General features: G+C 39.7%; 1 protein-coding gene across 1 annotated transcript in view; it reads left to right on the top strand.

Annotated features, from left to right (window-relative positions):
* Positions 1 to 18,184, top strand: part of LOC100353031 (flavin-containing monooxygenase 5-like) — a 41,939-nt gene that overhangs the window by 19,278 nt on the left and 4,477 nt on the right. The window lies entirely within an intron of this gene.

Here is an 18,184-nt window from a genome sequence, read left to right as displayed (position 1 = left end):
TCGGATATTAAGATGGCAACACCAGCTCTTTTTTGGCTTCTGCTAGCATGGACTATCTTTTTCCATCCTTTCACTTTCAGTCTGCATGTATCTTTGTTGGTGAGATGTGTTTCTTGTAAGCAGCATATATATTGGTCTTGTTTTTCAATCCATTCAGCCAATCTGTATCTTTTAAATAGAGAACTGAGGCCATTTACATTCAAGGTGGCTATTGATAAGTAGCGACCTGACCCTGTCATTTTTCTGTAAATACTGCTACTGTCTACTTTGGATTTCCTTTGGATTTCTATTGGTGGTTTTCTGCTTTCTCATTCATAATAATGGCTGTCTTTCTTTGTTTCAGTGTGTAGTACATCCTTAAGCATCTTCTATAAGCCTGGATGAGTGTCAACAAATTCTTTCAGTTTCTGCTTGTTATGGAAGGTCTTTATTTCACCTTCATTCATAAATGAGAGCTTTGCAGGGCACAGCATTCTGGGTTGACAGCTTTTTTCTTTTAAGACTTGGACTATATCAGCCATTCCTTTGTGGCCTGTAGTTTCTGATGAGAAGTCAGCTATGAGTCTAAGTGGCGATTTTCTGAAAGTGATCTGTCATTTCTCTCATGCCCATTTTAGAAGCTTTTGTTTATATTTTACTGTGGAAAGTTTGACTACAATGTGTCATGGTAAGGGTCTGTTCTGGTAATGTTTGTTAGCAGTTCTATGTGCTTTCTCTATTTGAATATCCCTTTCTGTCTCCAAATTGGGGAAAATTTCTGTAATTATTTCACTGAATAGGCTTTCTGTTCCCCTTTTTCCATGTCTTCAGACATTCCTAAGACACATATGTTGGGTCATTTGATAGTATCCCAAAGATCTACAACACTGTTTTTAAGTTTTCTATTTTATTGTTTCTTTTTGTCTGACTATAAGATTTCCAAGGATTTGCCTTCTACTTTGGATATTCTTTCTTCTGCCTCATCATGTCTGCTGTTAAGATTTCCACCACATTTTTTATTTGCTCCATTGAATTCTTCATTTCTAAAACTTCATTTTAATTTATCTTTATATTCTCAGTTTCTTGGGAAAAATTTTCATTCATGTCATGTATGGTTTTCTTTAGATCATGGATTTGTTTCTGATTTTTGTGAGTAATCTTATGATTAATTTTCTGAATTCTATTTCTGGCATTTCCTCAATCTCTTCATCTTCACATTATAATATTGAGATGTTGCTGTGTTCCTCTGTGAGTGTCATGGTGGCTTACTTATTCTTTTTTTAATTAATTATTTTAAGGAATTAACATTTCATATGTACAACTTTAGGAATATAGTTATTCTTCCCACCATACTCGCCCTCCCAGCCACACTCCTACCCCATCCCATCCTCCCTCTCCCCTTCCCAGTGTTGTACCTGAGCAAGTGCAAACAAAGAAGCACCACACACTGATAAAATTTGATGGTCCTTTATTGCCGGCAGTGGAGAGCAAGCTCATGCCCTAAAGAACTCTCCACTCTGAAGTCCAAAGCAACAGTTTTTAGGGGCAAAAAAACACAAAATAAGGAGGGAAATACATGGTTGCTAGGATCAGGGGGGAATACAAGACTACCAGAGTCAAGCTAACCTAAAACCTATGTGAAACTAGTATCCATTATAATCTTGACAATACCAATTACAATCTTAACAATTTCAATTATAATCTTGACAGGTATTGGCTTAAATCATATGTAGGACATAGACACATTACATTTTTATCATGAACCCAGGTGCAGCCTGTCTGCTTCCAAGCTTGAGCAATCATGCTAGGGGGTTTCTATGCTTTGCTAAGTGTGATGCAGGTTGCCAAGTGTGAGGTAGTGGACTGCTGTTGTCTGAGTGCTTCAGATCATAGTTTCAGACCAGAGTCTCATGGTGGGGATGGGGAATGTTTTCTCAGGATGGAGTGTCAGGTGCTCCAAAATGGAGCCCCTACTGTCAAGGTGTTACTTCATTAGTAGATTTCTTGATTAAGATTCATTTTCAATTAAGTTTGTACACAGAAGACCAACTCTATACTAAGTCAAGATTTCAACAATTTGCACACACACACACACACAACTGTTTGAGAACAAGTATCACAGTCAATTCTCATAATACAACTCTTTGAGGACAGAGGTCCTGCATGGGGAGTTAGTGCACAGTGACTCCTTTTGTTAATTTAACAATTATGATATCAATGACCACCCAAGGCTCTTGACATGAGCTGCCTAGGCTATGGAAGTCTTATTTCTTGAGTTTTGACTGTTGTTTTTCATCAGTTGAGGCGTTGATTTTTAATTTTTTTCTTTTGTTGGTTTTCACCTTTGGGATTATGCTTCTTTTGTGATTTCCTGGAGCATCTACCCTTTCCATGCATACCAGGAGGAGGTGGTAGATGTGGCCCAGGGGCTCTGGTTAATGCTCTAGCGTGGGGCTAGGTTCCAGGATGACACCAGCACTGGGCATGGTGAAATTCCAAAGCCAGCTATGCCTCACATCTTTCTGAGTAGCTACAGAGGCCCCATTATCTCAGCATATAGAGCTCCCATAGACGCTGACACAAGAGGGCGCTGGTGGTGCGGGCACTTCTTTGGTTTTTTGTATTTGCCAGACCACCGTCCCACTGAGCTCTGGGGCAGTGGATGCTGTGGGCTCTTCCCTCTGTTGGTAGCTCTGGATCACACGTGCACACTAGAGTCCCTGCTCCAGTGCCTGCCCGTCGCTGCTGGCAGCACTGCACTCCCGTGTCCCGTCTCTGTGATCTGTTACATACCCCCCTACAGGCTTCCAAGTTGTACCATTGATTTAAAATGGCGCCTGCCCCCTCTCCCAACTGAGTTGCGGGTCTTGTTTTGGAGAGATTTGTTTGAATCAGTTGCCTCCCTTCATTTTCATTAGGACCTTGGGTAGCTGCGGCAGCTGCGACAAGCTCTCTCTGGCTGTATCCCCTCTATCCCCATGAACTGGTGCAGACCAATGCCCCCCCCCCAATCCCCCCCTCTGCTGTCTTAGTAATGCCACGGGATCAGGATCTGGCTGTACGCGGCAGCACTCACCACAGAGTTTCAAGCCATTCCCCTCCTCCCGTGGTACTTCCCATGATTTCCTCTTCTCTTCTCCACAGAGTGTGTACCTCCTATTTATTCTCTCTGATTTTTTTAAAGATTTATTTATTTATTTGAAAGGCAGAGTTACAGAGAGGCAGAGGTAGAGAGGTTGGTCTTCCATCTGCTGGCCGCAATGACCGAAGCTGCGCTGATCCAAAGCCAGGAGCTTCTTCTGGGTTTCTCAGCAGGTGCAGGGGTCCAAGGACTTGAGCCATCTTCTATTGCTTCCCTCTCCCCATGCCTCCCCAGCCATCTCAGTAATGCTACAGGATCAGGCTGTACGCGGCAGCTCTCTCTGTGCACGGCAGCACTCACCACAGAGTTTCAAGCCATTTCCTCTCCTCCCAGGGTACTTCCCCGGCAATTTCCTCTTCTGTTCTTCTAAGAGTGTGTACTGTACCTCCATTTATTCTCTCTGATTTTTTTAAAGATTTATTCATTTATTTGAAAGGCAGAGTTACAGAGAGGCAGAAGTAGAGAGGTTGGTCTTCCATCTGCTGGTGGCAATGACCGAAGCTGTGCTGATCCAAAGCCAGGAACTTCTTCTGGGTCTCCAAGTGGGTGCACGGGCCCAAGGACTTGAGCCGTCTTCTACTGCTTCCCCCTCCTCGCACCACCCCAACTGTCTCAGTAAAGCCGTGAGCTCTGGCAGTACGCGGCAGCTCTCTGTGTGCGGTAGCACTCACCAGAGTTTCAAGCCATTTCCCCTCCTCCCGTGGTACTTCCACAGCGATTTCCCCTTATCTTCTCCACAGAGTGTGTGCCTCCTACTTATTCTCTCCACTTTTTTTAAAGATTTATTTATTTATTTGAAAGGCAGAGTTACAGAGAGGCAGAGGAAGAGAGAGAGAGAGAGAGAGAGAGAGAGAGAGAGAGAGAGAGAGGTCTTCCATCTGCTGGCTGCAATGGCCGAAGCTGCGCCTATCAGGAGCTAGGTGCTTCTTCCGGGTCTCCCGTGAGGGTGCAGGGACCCAAGGACTTGAGCCATCGTCTACTGCTTCCCCCTCCCCGTGCCTCCCCAGACTTCTCAGTAATGCCTGGGGCTCAGGCTGTAGGCGGCAGCTCTCTTTGTGTGCGGCAGCACTCACCACACAGTTCCTCCCATTGGTACTTCCCCAGGAGTTCCCTCTTCTCTTCTCCACAGAATGTGCACCTCCTACTTATTCTCTCTGCCTTTTTTTTTTTATAAAAGATTTATTTATTTATTTGAAAGGCAAAGTTACAGAGAGGCAGAGGTAGAGGTAGAGGTAGAGGTAGAGGTAGAGGTAGAGGTAGAGAGAGAGAGAGAGGTCTTCCATCCGATGGCTGCAATAGCCGAAGCTGCACCAATTCCACATGGGTGCAGGGGCACAAGCACTTGGGCCATCTTCTACTGCTGTCCCAACCATAGCAGAGAGCTGGATCGGAAGTGGAGCAGCCAGAACTCGAACCGGTGCCCATATGGGACACCGGTATTGCAGGCGGAGGGTTTACCGGGTATGTCATAGAGCCAGTATTATTGTATAAGAATGCTATGATTTTTGAGTCGATTTTGTGTCCTGCAACATTGGTGGATTGGTGGATTTTCAGTTTTAATAATCTCTTGATGCATTATTTTGGTTTTCCTTTATAAAGGATCATGGCATATGCAAACAGGGACAGTTTTAATTCCTTCTTTCTGATTTGTATATCTTTTATTTCTTTCTCTTGCCTGATGGCTGTGGCTAAAACTTCCAGGACTATATTTATTGAATAAAAGTGGTGAGAATATGCATCCTTTCTGGTCTCAGATCTATTGGAAATGCTTCCAACTTTTCCTCATTCAGTATGTTGTTTGTGTGCTTGTTATATATAGTCTTTTTTGTTGAGATATATTCTTTACATATCTAATTTTCAAAATATTTTTTTCATGTGTGGAAGCTGTATTTTACAACAAGAACCTTTTTGCATCTATTGAGGCAATCATAAGGTTTTAGCCTTCACTTTATTGATGTTATGTTTCACATTTATTGATTTGCATATGTTGAACCATGCCTGCATCTCTAGAATAAATCTTGCTTTGTCAAGATGAATGATCTTTTTGATCGCTCCTTGGATTTTATTTGAGAATTTTAGTATCTATTTTTATCACAGATATTGGGCGATAATTACCTTTTTTTGTTGCATCCTTGTCTGGTTTTGGGATTAAAGTTATGGTGGCCCCACATAATGAGTTTGAAAGGGTTCCCTCCATTTCCATTATTTGAAACTATTCAAAAAGAATTGGTATTAGTTCTTCCTTAAAAGTTTTGTGAAGTCCAGCAATGAATCCATCTGGTCCTGAGCTTTTCTTTCTTAGAAAACTCTGTATTACTGATTCAATCTCTTTAGTTATTGGTCTGCTCAGGATTTCAGTGTCTTCCTGACTCACTTTTGTTGAAAGATATGTGTACAAAATCTACCCATTTCTTCTAGGTATTCTAGTTTTTTGCAATATAGCAGCTCATAATAATTCCTAATGATTCTTTGTATTTCTGCAATATCAATTGTATATATTCTTTTCCATCTCTGAAATTTAATAATTTGTGTCTTTATCCTTTTTTCTGGGTTGGTGTGCCTAATGGTGTATCAATTTTGTTTGTCTTTTCAAAAAACCAGCTCTTCATTTAATTAATATTTTGGATTTTAAAATATTTTGTTTATATCTTCTCTAATTTTCACTATATCTTTCCTTTTACCAATTTACTAATTTTTTGGCTTGGTTTGTTCTTATATTTCTAGCTCCTTGAGAGAGTTCTTAGATTATTTATTTGATATCTTACCATTTTTTCAATGTAGGTAGTTATTGCTATAGCCTTTTGTCTTAAAACGGATTTTGCTCTATCCCATAACTTTTGATATGTTGTGTTTTCATTTTCATTCATTTCAACAAATTTTTTATTTCCCTGTTGATTTCTCCTAAGATTTAGTGTTCATTCAGGATCATATTATTCAGTCTCCATGTATTTGTATATTTTCTAGAATTTCTTTGGTTGTTAATTTCCAGCTTTATATGGAAAATAGTATGGAAATTCCTCAGAAAATGAAAAGTAGATGTATCATATGACCTAGCTATCCACTCCTGGGGATATCTACTAAGAAAATGAAATCACCATATGAAAGAGATTTCTACACTCCTATGTTTATAGCAGCTCAATTCATAATAGCAAAGATATGGAATCAAACTAGATGTTCATCAACTGCTGATTGGATGTAGATGTGGTATATATACATGATGGGATATTACTCATCCATAAAAAAATAATGAAACCCTGACATTTGCAACCAGATGGATGGAACTGCAGATGATTATGCTAAGTGAAATAAGCTAAACCCAGGGAGACAAATACTACAAATTTCTCTTATTTGTGGAAGTTAATTTAGAGAGAGTATAAAAATCATTATGGATGTCATATCATTGCATATTTAGTTATATTGCTTCAATGAATCATATAATATAAATGGAATTGCACTCTTTTATCCCCATGTTATGATCATTGTCATGAATCCCTCACTCTTTGATAATAATATCTATGTTTTCAAGGAAAAAAATTCCACCTTTATTCCATTATGTCAGAAAAGATGCATGATATAATTTCAGTTTTGTTGAATTTGTTGAGACTTGTTTTACAGCCTAGTAAAGATCTATTCTAGAGAATGTCCTATGCAGTAATGAAAAGAATGTGTATTTTGCAACATGGGGATAGAATATAAATGTTTATTAGATTCATTTGGTCTAGTAAAAACCATTGTTTCTTTGTTGATTTTTTGTCTGATTTATCTGCACACTTTTGAAACTGGGCTGTGTTAAAATTCCTTAGTATTGTTGTCTTAGAGACATGTTTTCCTTTAGATTTATTAAAACTTGCTTTCTGATACCAGGTTCTCTGGCATTAGGTGCATACACATTCAAAATAGGTCAATTATTGTTGAGTTGATTTTTTGACCATTATACAGTGACATACTTTGTCTCTTTTAACAGTTGTCTTCTTAAAGTGCATCTTGTATGATGTAAGTATAGCTTTTACTGCTTGTTTTTCATTTCCATTCACATGGAGTATCTTTTCCCATCTTTTCACTTTTAGTCTATGTGTAAGCAGTATATAGTTGGGCCTAGCTTTTTTGTTATCCATTCACCCAGCCTATACCTTTTTTTTTAATTTTTTTTTTTTTGACAGGCAGAGTGGACAGTGAGAGAGAGACAGAGAGAAAGGTCTTCAATCTGCCGTTGGTTCACCCTCCAATGGCCGCCGCGGCTGGCGCACCATGCTGATCCGAAGCCAGGAGCCAGGTGCTTCTCCTGGTCTCCCGTGCAGGTGCAGGGCCCAAACACTTGGGCCATCCTCCAGTGCACTCCCGGGCCATAGCAGAGAGCTGGCCTGGAAGAGGGGCAAGCAGGACAGAATCCGGCTCCCCGACCGGGACTAGAACCCCATGTGCCGGCGCCGCAAGGCGGAGGATTAGCCTATTGAGCCACGGCGCGGCTAGCCTATACCTTTTAATTGGGAAATTTAATACATTTAAATTCAAAGTTTTGTTGATAAGTAATAACTTGGTTTTTCCATTTTTAAAATTTTTTAAAATTTAAAAATTTTTAAATTTCCATTTTTAAAATTCTTGGCTTCAGTTTTGAATATTCTTTGTTCTTTTGCTGGCTCCAGTCTTCATCCATCTATTTGCTGCCTACAAGGAACACATCCCACCAACCAAGATGCATGTAGACTGAAAATGAAAGGATGGAAAGAGATATTCCATGCCAACAGAAACCAAACAAGAGCTAGTGTATCCATTCTAAAGTAGACTTTAACATAAAAACTGTTAAAGGAGACAAAAAGGGGCATTATGTAATGATTAAGTGGTCAATTCAAAAGGAGGAAGTGATTATTATAAACATACATGCACCTTATTACAGGACATCTAGCTATTAAAAAATAAACATTAAGGGATCTAAAGGGAGACATAGACTCCCATACAATAGTAATGAGGAACTTGAATACCCTACTTTCAGCAATGGACAGATCAACCAGACAGAAAATCAGCAAGGACACAGCAGATTTAATTGACACTATAGACCAAATGGACTTAACAGATATCTACAGAACTTTTCATCCTACAGTTGCATAACACACATTCTTCTCTGCAGTGAATGGAACTTTCTCTAGGACTGACCACACACTAGGCCATAAAGCAAGTCTCAGTAAATTCAAAAAAATTGAAATTATACCAGGCATCTTATCAGACCACAGTGGAGAGAAGCTTGAAATCAGCAACTTAGGAATCTATAGAGCATATGCAAACACATGGCGATTGAACAACATGCCCCTGAATGAACAATGGGTCATAGAAGAAATCAAAAAATTTCTGGAAATGAATGAAGATGAAAATACAATATAGCAAAACTTATGGGATACAGCAAAAGCAGTGTTAAGAGGAAAGTTTAAAGCATTAGATGCCTACAATGAAGAAATTAGAAAGGCACCAAATAAATGAGCTATCAATGCATCTCAAGGATCTAGAAAAACTGCAGCAAACCAAACTCAAACAGGAGAAAAGAAATAATTAGAATAGAGTTGAAATCAACAATATACCAAGAAAATGGAAAAGCATTCCATGTTCTTTGATTAGAAGAATCAATATCATCAAAATGTCCATTCTTGTAAAAATAATTTACAATTCAATGCAATACCAATCAAAATACCAAGACATTCTTCTCAGATCTAGAAAAAATTATGCTGAAATTCGTATGGAAATACAGGAGACCTCAGATAGTTAAAGTAATCTTATACAACAAAAACAATGCCAGATATATAACGATACCAGATTTCAAGACATACAAGGCAGTTATAATCAAAACAGTCTGGCATTGATACAAAAACAGACAGACCAAAGGAACAAAATAGAAACACCAGAAATCAATCCAAACATCTACAACCAACTTATATTTGACCAAAGAGTTCAAAACAATTCCTGGAGCAAGGACAGTCTATTCAACAAATGGTGCTGGGAAAACTGGATTTCCACGTGCAGAAACATGAGCAAGACCACTACCTTACACCTTACACAAAAATCCACTCAACATGGATTAAAGATCTAAATCTACAACCCGACCATCAAATTATTAGAGAACATTGGGGAAACTCTGCAAGATATTGGCATAGGCAAAGAGTTCTTGGAAAAGACCCCAGAGTCACTGGCAACCATCAAAAAGTAAAGAGGCAACCTACAGAAATGGAGAGTTATTTGCAAACTATGCAACTGATAAAGGATAAATAACCAGAATCTACAAAGAGATCAAGAAATTCCGTAACAGCAAAACAAACATCCCAGTTAAGAGATGGGCCAAGGACTTAAACAAACATTTTTCAAAAGAGGAAACCCAAACGGCCAATAGACACTTAAAAAAAATTTTAGGATCACTAGCTGTCAGGAAAATGCAAATCAAAACCATAATGAGGTTTCACCTCACCCTAGTTAGAATGGCTTTAATACAGAAATCAACAAACAACAAATGCTGGCAAGGATTTGAGGAAAAAGGTACCCTTATCCATTGTTGGTGAGAATGTAAACTGGTAAAGCCAATATGGAAGACAGCATGGAGATACCTCAAAAATCTGAGTATTGACCTACCATATGACCCAGCAATTCCACTCCTGGGAGTTTACCCAAGGGAAATGAGATCAGCAAATGAAAGAGTTATCTGCACTGCCATGTTTATTACAACTCAATTCACAATAGCTAAGACATGGAATAAACCTAAATATTCATCAACAAAAGACTGGATAAAGAAAGCATGGGATATGTACACGATGGAATACTACACAGCAGTACAAAAAATATGCAATTTGGTCATTTGCAACAAAATGGATGAATTTGGAAAATATCATACTTAGTGAAATAAGCCAGTCTCAAATACAATATGTTCTCCCTGATCTGTGAGAAGTAATATACCACCTAAAACAAAATCTGTAGAAGTGAAACTGACACTTTGAGAAGGGAAGACTTGAACTGCCCTTGTCTTGACTGTCGAGGAATAGTTTCATTTTTTTTTTTGTTTTGTTTTCTTCATGCTATATGTGGAACTGTTTACATAGAAATTAATCACATGTATATAAAGTCAATTGAAAATAATAAGAGTGGGAATAAGAGAGGGAGGAAGAAGTTTGTAACTGTAAAGCTGTATACTTCTGCATACATTCCTATGGACTTACTTTTTTTGAGAAAGAACAGTTTATTTTACTTATTTTTTAGATTATTTTTGAAGGTTTTTATTTAATTAATACAAATTTCATATGTACTGATTTTCAGGATATATCGTTTCTCCCCCCCCATTCCTTCCCTCCCACCACCACTCCCAAACCACCTCCCACTCCCAAACCACCTCCCACTCCCTCTCCCATTCCATTTTCCATTAAGATTTGTTTTTAATTGACTTTATATACAGAAGACCAAATCTATACTAAGTAGATATTTCAACTATTTGCACCCACACAGACACACAAATTATAAAGTAAGGTTGAAGACAAGTTTTACTGTTAATTCTCATAGTACGCTTCATTAAGGACAGAGGTCCAACATGGGGAGCAAGTGCACAGTGACTCTTCTTGATTTAACAACTGACACTCTTATTTATGATGTCAGTGATCACTCAAAGCTCTTGACATGAGCTGCCAAAGCTATGAAAGCCTTTTGAGTCCACAAACTCTGTTGGTTTTTAGACAGGACCATATGCAAAGTGGAAGTTCTCTCCTTCCTTCAGAGAAAAGTCCATCCTTCTTTGATGGCCGCTTCTTTCCACTGGGGTCTCACTCACAGAGATCTTTCATGCAGAACTGTTTTAGCCACTGTATCTTGGCTTTCCATGCCTGAAATGCTCTCATGGTGTTTTCAGTCAGTTCCAAATGTCCTAGGGGCTGATTTTGAGGCCATGATTCCATGTCTTAGCTATTGTGAATTGAGCTGCAATAAACATGGAGGTGCAGATGCCTCTTTTATTTGCTGATTTCATTTCATTTGGGTAAATTCTGAGGAGTGGGATGGCTGGGTCGTATGGTAGGACTAGATTCAGATTTCTGAGGTATCTCCAAACTGTCTTCCATAGTGGATTTACCAGTTTACATTCCCACCAACAGTGGATTAGGGTACCTTTTCCCCCACATCCTCGCCAGCATTTGTTGTTTGATGATTTCTGTATGAAAACCATTCTAACTGGGGTGAGGTGAAACCTCATTGTGGTTTTGATTTGCATCTCCCTGATGGCTAGTGATCCTGAGCATTTTTTTCCATGTATCTGTAGGCCATTTGGGTATCCTTTTTCAAGAAATGTCTATTTAAGCCCCTTTCCCACTTTTCGACTGGGTTATTTGCTTTGCTATTGTTGAGTTTTTTGATCACTTTATATAGTCTGGTTATTAATCCTTTATCAGTTACATGGTTGCAAATAATTTCTCCTGTTCTGTTAGTTGCCTCTTTACTTTCCTGATTGTTGCTTTTGCTGAACAGAAGCTTCTCAATTTGATGTAATCTCACTTGTTAATTTTGGTTTTTATTGCCTGTGCCTCTAGAGTCTTTTCCAGGAACTCTGTGCCTACGCCATTGTCTTGCAGGGGTTCCCCAATGCTCTCTAGTAATTTGATGGCATTGGGTCATAGATTTAGGTCTTTAATCCATTTTGAATGGATTTTTGTGTAAGATGTAAGGTAGGTGTCTTGCTTTATGTTTCTGCATATGGAAATCTAGTTTTCCCAGTACCATTTATTGAAGAGACTGTCCTTGCTCCAAGCAATGATTTTAGCTCCTTGGTCGAATATAAGTTGGTTGTAGATGTTTGGATTGATTTCTGGTGTTTCTATTCTGTTACACTGGTCCATCCATCTGTTTTTCTATCAGTGCCAGGTTGTTTTGATTATAACTGCCTTGTAGTATGAATTGAAATCTAGTATTGTTATGCCTCTGGCTTTATTTTTGCTGTATAAGATTGCATTAGCTATCCAAGGTTTCTTGTGTTTCCAAATGAATCTCAGCATCATTTTTTCTAGATCTGAGAAGAATGTCTTTGGTATTTTGATTGATACTGAGTTGAATCTATAAATTATTTTTACAAGAATGGACATTTGATAATATTGATTCTTCCAATCCATGAACATGGAAGTTTTTTTCCCATTTTTTTTTGTGTATTCTTCTATTTCTTTAGAGTTTTGTAATTCCTGTCATAGAGATCTTTGACCTCCTTGGTTAAATTTATTCCAAAGTATTTGATTTTTTTTGTAGCTATTGTGAATGGGATTGATCTTAGAAGTTCTTTCTCAACTGTTAAAATCTTTACTTAGTATATACTAAGTTGATCTATTTATAAAGATAATTAAAAATGAATCTTAATGAGGAATGGGATGAAAGAGGGAGTAGGAGATTGGATGGTCTGTGGGTGGGAGGGTGGTTATGGGGGGAAAAACTGCTATAATCCGAAAGTTGTATTTTTGAAATTTATATTTATTAAATAAAAGTTTTCTAAAAAAATAAGAAGAAAAAGAAGAAGTTCTTTCTCAGCCATGGCATTATCTATGTATTCAAAGGCTGCTGTTTTTCGGGTGTTGATTTTATATCTTGCTATTTTACCAAACTTTTTTATGAGTTCCAATGTCTCGTAGTGGAAACTTTTGGTTCTCTTATATACATAATCATATCATCTGCAAATAAGGATAGTTTGACTTCACCCTTACTGATATGAATCCCTTTTATTTCTTTTCCTTGCATGATGGCTCTGGCTAGAACTTCCAGAACTATATTGAATAGCAATGGAGAGAGTGGGCATCCCTGTCTGGCATCAGATCTAAGTGGAAATGCTTCCAACATTTCCCCATTCAATAGGATGCTGGACATGGGTTTGTCATAAATTGCTTTGATTGCACTGAGGAATGTTCCTTCTATACCCAATTTGCTTAGAGTTTTCATTATGAAAGGGTGTTGTATTTTATCAAATGCTTTCTCTGCATCTATTGAGACAATCATATGATTTTTCTTCTGCAATTTGTTAATGTGATGTATCAAATTGATTGATTTACAAATTTTGAGCTATCCCTGGATACCATGGATAAATCCCACTTGGTCTTGGTGAATGATCTTCCTGTTGTGTTGGTGAATTTCATTGACCAGGATTTTTGCGTCTATGTTTATCAGGGAAATTGGTCTATAGTTTTCTTTCTCTGTTGCATCTTTTCCAGATTTAGGGATTAAGGTGATGCTGGCTTCATAGGTGGAATTTTGGAGGATTCCCTCTGTTTCAATTGTTTTAAGTAGCTTAAGAAGAATTGGAATTAGTTCTTTAAATGTTCAGTAGAATCCAGCAATGAAGCCCTCCACTCCTGGGCTTTTCTTTGTTTGGAGGGTCTTTATTACTGACTCAATCTCTGTCTCAGTTATGGGTCTGTTTAGGTTTTCTATGTCATCATGGCTCAGTTTAGGTAGGCTGTATGTTTCCAGGAATCTATCCATTTTTTCTAGGTTTCCCAGTTTGTTGGCATACAGCTCTTTGTAGTAATTTCTGATGATTTTTTGAAATTTCTGTGGTGTCTGTTGTTACATTCCCTTTTTCATCTGTGAGTTTATTTATTTGGGTCTTCTCCTTTTTTGGTTAGTTAGGCCAGTGGTGTGTCAATTTTTTAATTTTTTCAAAAAACCAGCTATCCGTTTTGCTGATCTTTTGTATTGGTTTTTTGGTTTCAATTTTGATTTCTTCTCTAATTTTAATAATTTCTTTCCTTCTACTAGTTTTGGGTTTAGTTTGCTGGTTCTTTTCCTAGGTCCTTGAGGTGCATGGATAGTTCATTTATTTGGTGCATTTCCAGTGTCTTGATGTAGGCACCAATTGCTATAAACTTTCCTCTTACACTGTTTTTGATGTATCCCACAAATTTTGGTATGTTGTATTGTCATCTTCATTTGTTTCCAGAAATTTTTTTATTTCTCTTTTTATTTCTTATATGACTCACTGCTCATCCAGTAGCATGTTGTTCATTCTCCATGTGTTTGCCTATGATGTAGGGATTCTTGAGTTGTTGATTTCCAGCTTCATTGCATTGTGGTCCGAGAAGGTGCATGGTATGACTTTGATTTTTTTGAATTTACTGAGACTTGCTTTATGGCCTAGCATGTGGTCAATCCTAGAGAAAGTGCCATGTACCAGAGAGAAATATGTGGAAGGTTCTGTAGATATCTGTTAGGTCTATTCGGTCTATGATGTCAGACTTACTTCTAAGAGTAGAGTTTAAAAACTTGTCATGGGACTCCAAATCCCATTAAGCTTGATAGTAAAAATGCCAATTTAATTGGTAAAGTGATCATATTAAGTGTTAAAGTGAGCATATAGAAAGGATTAAGTGCTAAAGTGATCATATAAATAGGATCAAGTGCCTGGCAATAATAATATATAGAATTAAAAAAGAGAGAATGTTCCAACATGGGAAGCAGTCAACACAGCAGACTCAGAATGACAATCACTTTAAGTAACACTCTGACCTCAGAATCAGCCCTTAAGTCTTCCTGGTCTGGCTGAAAAGCCCATGAGAGCATTTCAGACATGAAAAGCCATGACACTGTGGCAAAAATTGTTCTACATGAAGGATCTCTGTGAGTGAGACCCCAGTGGAGAGAAGTAGACATGAAAGAAGGATATATTCTTCTTCTCTAAAGGGAGGGGATAACTTCCACTTTGCTTATGGCCTTGTCCTAATACTGACAGAGTTTATGGACTCAGAAGGCCTCCATAGCCTAGACAGCTCATGGCAAGTGCATGGGGTGGTCATTGACGTCATACATAAGAGTGTTAATTGTTAACAACAGGAGTCACTGTGCACTACTCCCTATGCAGGACCTCTGTCCTTAATGAGTTGCATTATAAGAATTAACTGTAAAACTAGTTCTCAAACAGTTTTGTGTGTGTGTGTGTTTGTGTGTGTGTGTGTGCAAATTGTTGAAATCGAGTTGATCTTCTGTGTACAAAGTTAACTGAAAATGAATCTTAATAGAGAATGAGACTGGTAAGTGGGGAAAAAGGAGGAGGAGAGGTGAGAGTGTGGGTGAGATGGCGGGTATGGTGGGAAGAATAACTATATTCTTAAAATTGTACTTATGAAGTTTGTATTCCTTAAATAATAAATTTAAAAAATAAAAATTATAAAATTATCTGTCTTCAAGATCTTGAATTCTTTCTTCTATGTGATCTATCTATTGTTAAGGTTTTTAAGGCTTTGCAGTATATATTTTAATTTGACTTAATGAGTTCTTCATATCTAATACTTCTGTTTGTTTTTTTTTCTCGAAATCTCTATCTTTTTGCTGAATTTCACTTAAGTATCTAATTTCATTAAAGTTTTTTAATCCATTCTCTTTTCTTTCTGGAATGAGGAGGTTTCTGAGGTGTTGAGAGCAAGTCCTGCTCGTGCTGTTGATGCACACAGACTTCCAGTCAATAGTCAACTCAGGAGCTTGAGTTGTGAGATCAGTCCTCTGAGGAGCAGGACAGTCTCACAGACTCCAATTAACTGCCCAACTCCAGAGATCAATGAGTAGCACTAATTCAGTGTAGTAGAGGAATGTCTCACAGATGCTATCTGAGAGGGTTACAGGATCTACTAGGGTGACTTTAGCTCAGTGGGAGCAGAACAAGAAGTTTTGGGCCACTCTTCACTGGCTGCTTGCTGGGCTGGGTGGGGTGAAGGTAGTTTAGGCCTGAGGCATAAGTGAGCTATAGCACTCAAAACCTGGCAGCTTTCACAGGAGAGGTTAGAGCCCTGAGCCCATGCTGGGTCTGGGCAGGGCACAGAAACTCTGGGCCAGAAACCCCAGCAAATAGGAGTAATTGTGTTGTGTTGGGAGGGGCACAGAGAGCCCTGTTCAAAGCCCCAGTGAGCAAACTGCTGTTGGCTAGGTGGAGTATGGAAGGCTCAAGCCAAAGCCCCACAGGGAATGTGCCAGGTGGGGCCAGAGAGCTCTAGCAGCTGCTCCTGAGAGGGGTAAGAGTCCAGAGGGATACCAGAGATGAGCGTGATCCAGCACCTCCAGCTACTGTCAATGCAAAGAGCCCATCAGTCTTCCTTGTGTCTGGGGAGTGGGCTGATTTACTGCTCAGAGTAAGTACATGGTCCCAGCAATTTTCACTCATTTGGATGTGTACAACATCCTGAGAACATGCACACTCTGTATTGCATGCTCAGACTCTACTGAAAGATGTATTCTCAGTGCTTGGCAGACTGGGTGGGTACTGAGGAACCCTGACTTAGCCCCCACTGTGCACAAGATCCAGCTGCAACCAGTAGTGTTTCAAATGTCTGGGGGAGGGAAGACAATGAGGAGAAGGTTGATCTCCAAAACAGGGGGGTCAGTCTCCCTTACTTCCAGGATCCTAGAGGCTAAAAATCCCAACTGCCCTACTCCTGCTGTGTGGATACGGTTGATGGGGATACCTCTGCTCTTGCTCTGTTGGGCCCAGTTGGACCTGTGGGGTTCAGTCTGCCTTGCTAAACTGCAGGAATGTTTTTGCAACTTTCAGGAATGTTCTTGAGACCCCTAGAAAGAAGACAGGCAAGCGTTTCAGTCTCCTAGTCCAGTATGGCTTGTTACAGTGACTCCTCTCAAGATAGTGCCACGACCCATGATCTGGGTGTTGGGGAAGGGGCAGCACAAGTTCCCTCTCTGAAGCAAAGGGACTGTGTGTTATCCAGGGAGCTCTCCTTACTGAGCTGTTGGTTTGTGGTGACTGGGTCCTTTCCAGTGAGGATGATCTGCACAGGGATTCTACTGAGGCTCTCCTGACCACCCTTTGCCCTGCAACAGGGATTGCCTCCAACCACGGAGCCAGGGATTCAGATGCTGTTACCACCCCTACTGGTTTAACTTTTTGCTTCTCTTTATGCTGTTTGCCCTGGTATCCTTCGGTGTTCCCACTGTTCCTTTACTACAGTCAAGCACTATTCCTGGCACACTCACCGCAAGATATAGCAGCTTTGTATTTTCTCAGTCAAAGATTAGGTAGACACTCGGCTTCTCTATTTGGCCATCTTGGTCTCTAATGATACCTTTTTTAATACATGAAGTTCTTAAATTTTCACTGTTCATCCATGTCCCCCTCTTCTATTGTAATATCTGAGTTTTTAAACTCAATTAAGGAGGTCTTTCTGCCACAGATTGTAAAAGATTTTTGTGCAGCAATCTTACTCTAAAATTTCTATGCATAAGTCTTTTTTTTTTTTGACAGGCAGAGTGGACAGTGAGAGAGAGAGACAGAGAGAAAGGTCTTCCTTTGCCGTTGGTTCACCCTCCAATGGCCGCCGCGGCCGGCGCGCTGCAGCTGGCGCACCGTGCTGATCCGATGGCAGAGCCAGATACTTCTCCTGGTCTCCCATGGGGTGCAGGGCCCAAGCACTTGGGCCATCCTCCACTGCACTCCCTGGCCACAGCAGAGAGCTGGCCTGGAAGAGGGGCAACCGGGACAGAATCTGGCGCCCCGACCGGGACTAGAACCCAGTGTGCCGGCGCCGCAAGGTGGAGGATTAGCCTAGTGAGCCGTGGCACCGGCTATGCATAAGTCTTAAATAAAGAATTTTTTTTTTTTTTTAGAAACAGTATCAGGGACAGACTCACTTTTTTTGTTTAAAGAAATTTTATTTTATTTATTTGAAAGACAGGGCTACAGAGAGAGGTAGAGACAGAGAGAGAAAGTCTTCCATCCACTGATTCACTCCCCAAATGGCCAGACCTGAGCCAATTCGAAGCCAGGAGCCATTTCTGGGTCTCCCACATGGGTGCAGGGAACCAAGGACTTGGGCCATCCTCAGTTCTTTTCCTAGGCACACTAGCAGAGAGCTGGATTGGAAGTGGAGCAGCTGGGACTTGAACCGGCATCCATATGGGATGCCGGTGCTACCGTGCTAGGGCTTTAGCCTGCTGTGCCACAACACCAGCCCCAAGTATTTATGTTTAACATGGTGACTGCAGGAGTCTATTTTTTAAATGCTTGTAGTAAATCTCCCTTTACTCTCAGATTAAGTCCAAATCAAGTGACCTTGCCTTTTTATTCTCCACTCCTTC

The sequence above is a fragment of the Oryctolagus cuniculus genome, chromosome 7 (assembly GCF_964237555.1).
Source record: "Oryctolagus cuniculus chromosome 7, mOryCun1.1, whole genome shotgun sequence".
Taxonomy (NCBI): domain Eukaryota; kingdom Metazoa; phylum Chordata; class Mammalia; order Lagomorpha; family Leporidae; genus Oryctolagus; species Oryctolagus cuniculus.
Note: the sequence above shows the minus strand (reverse complement) of the source record. Positions and strands in the feature narration are given on the sequence as shown.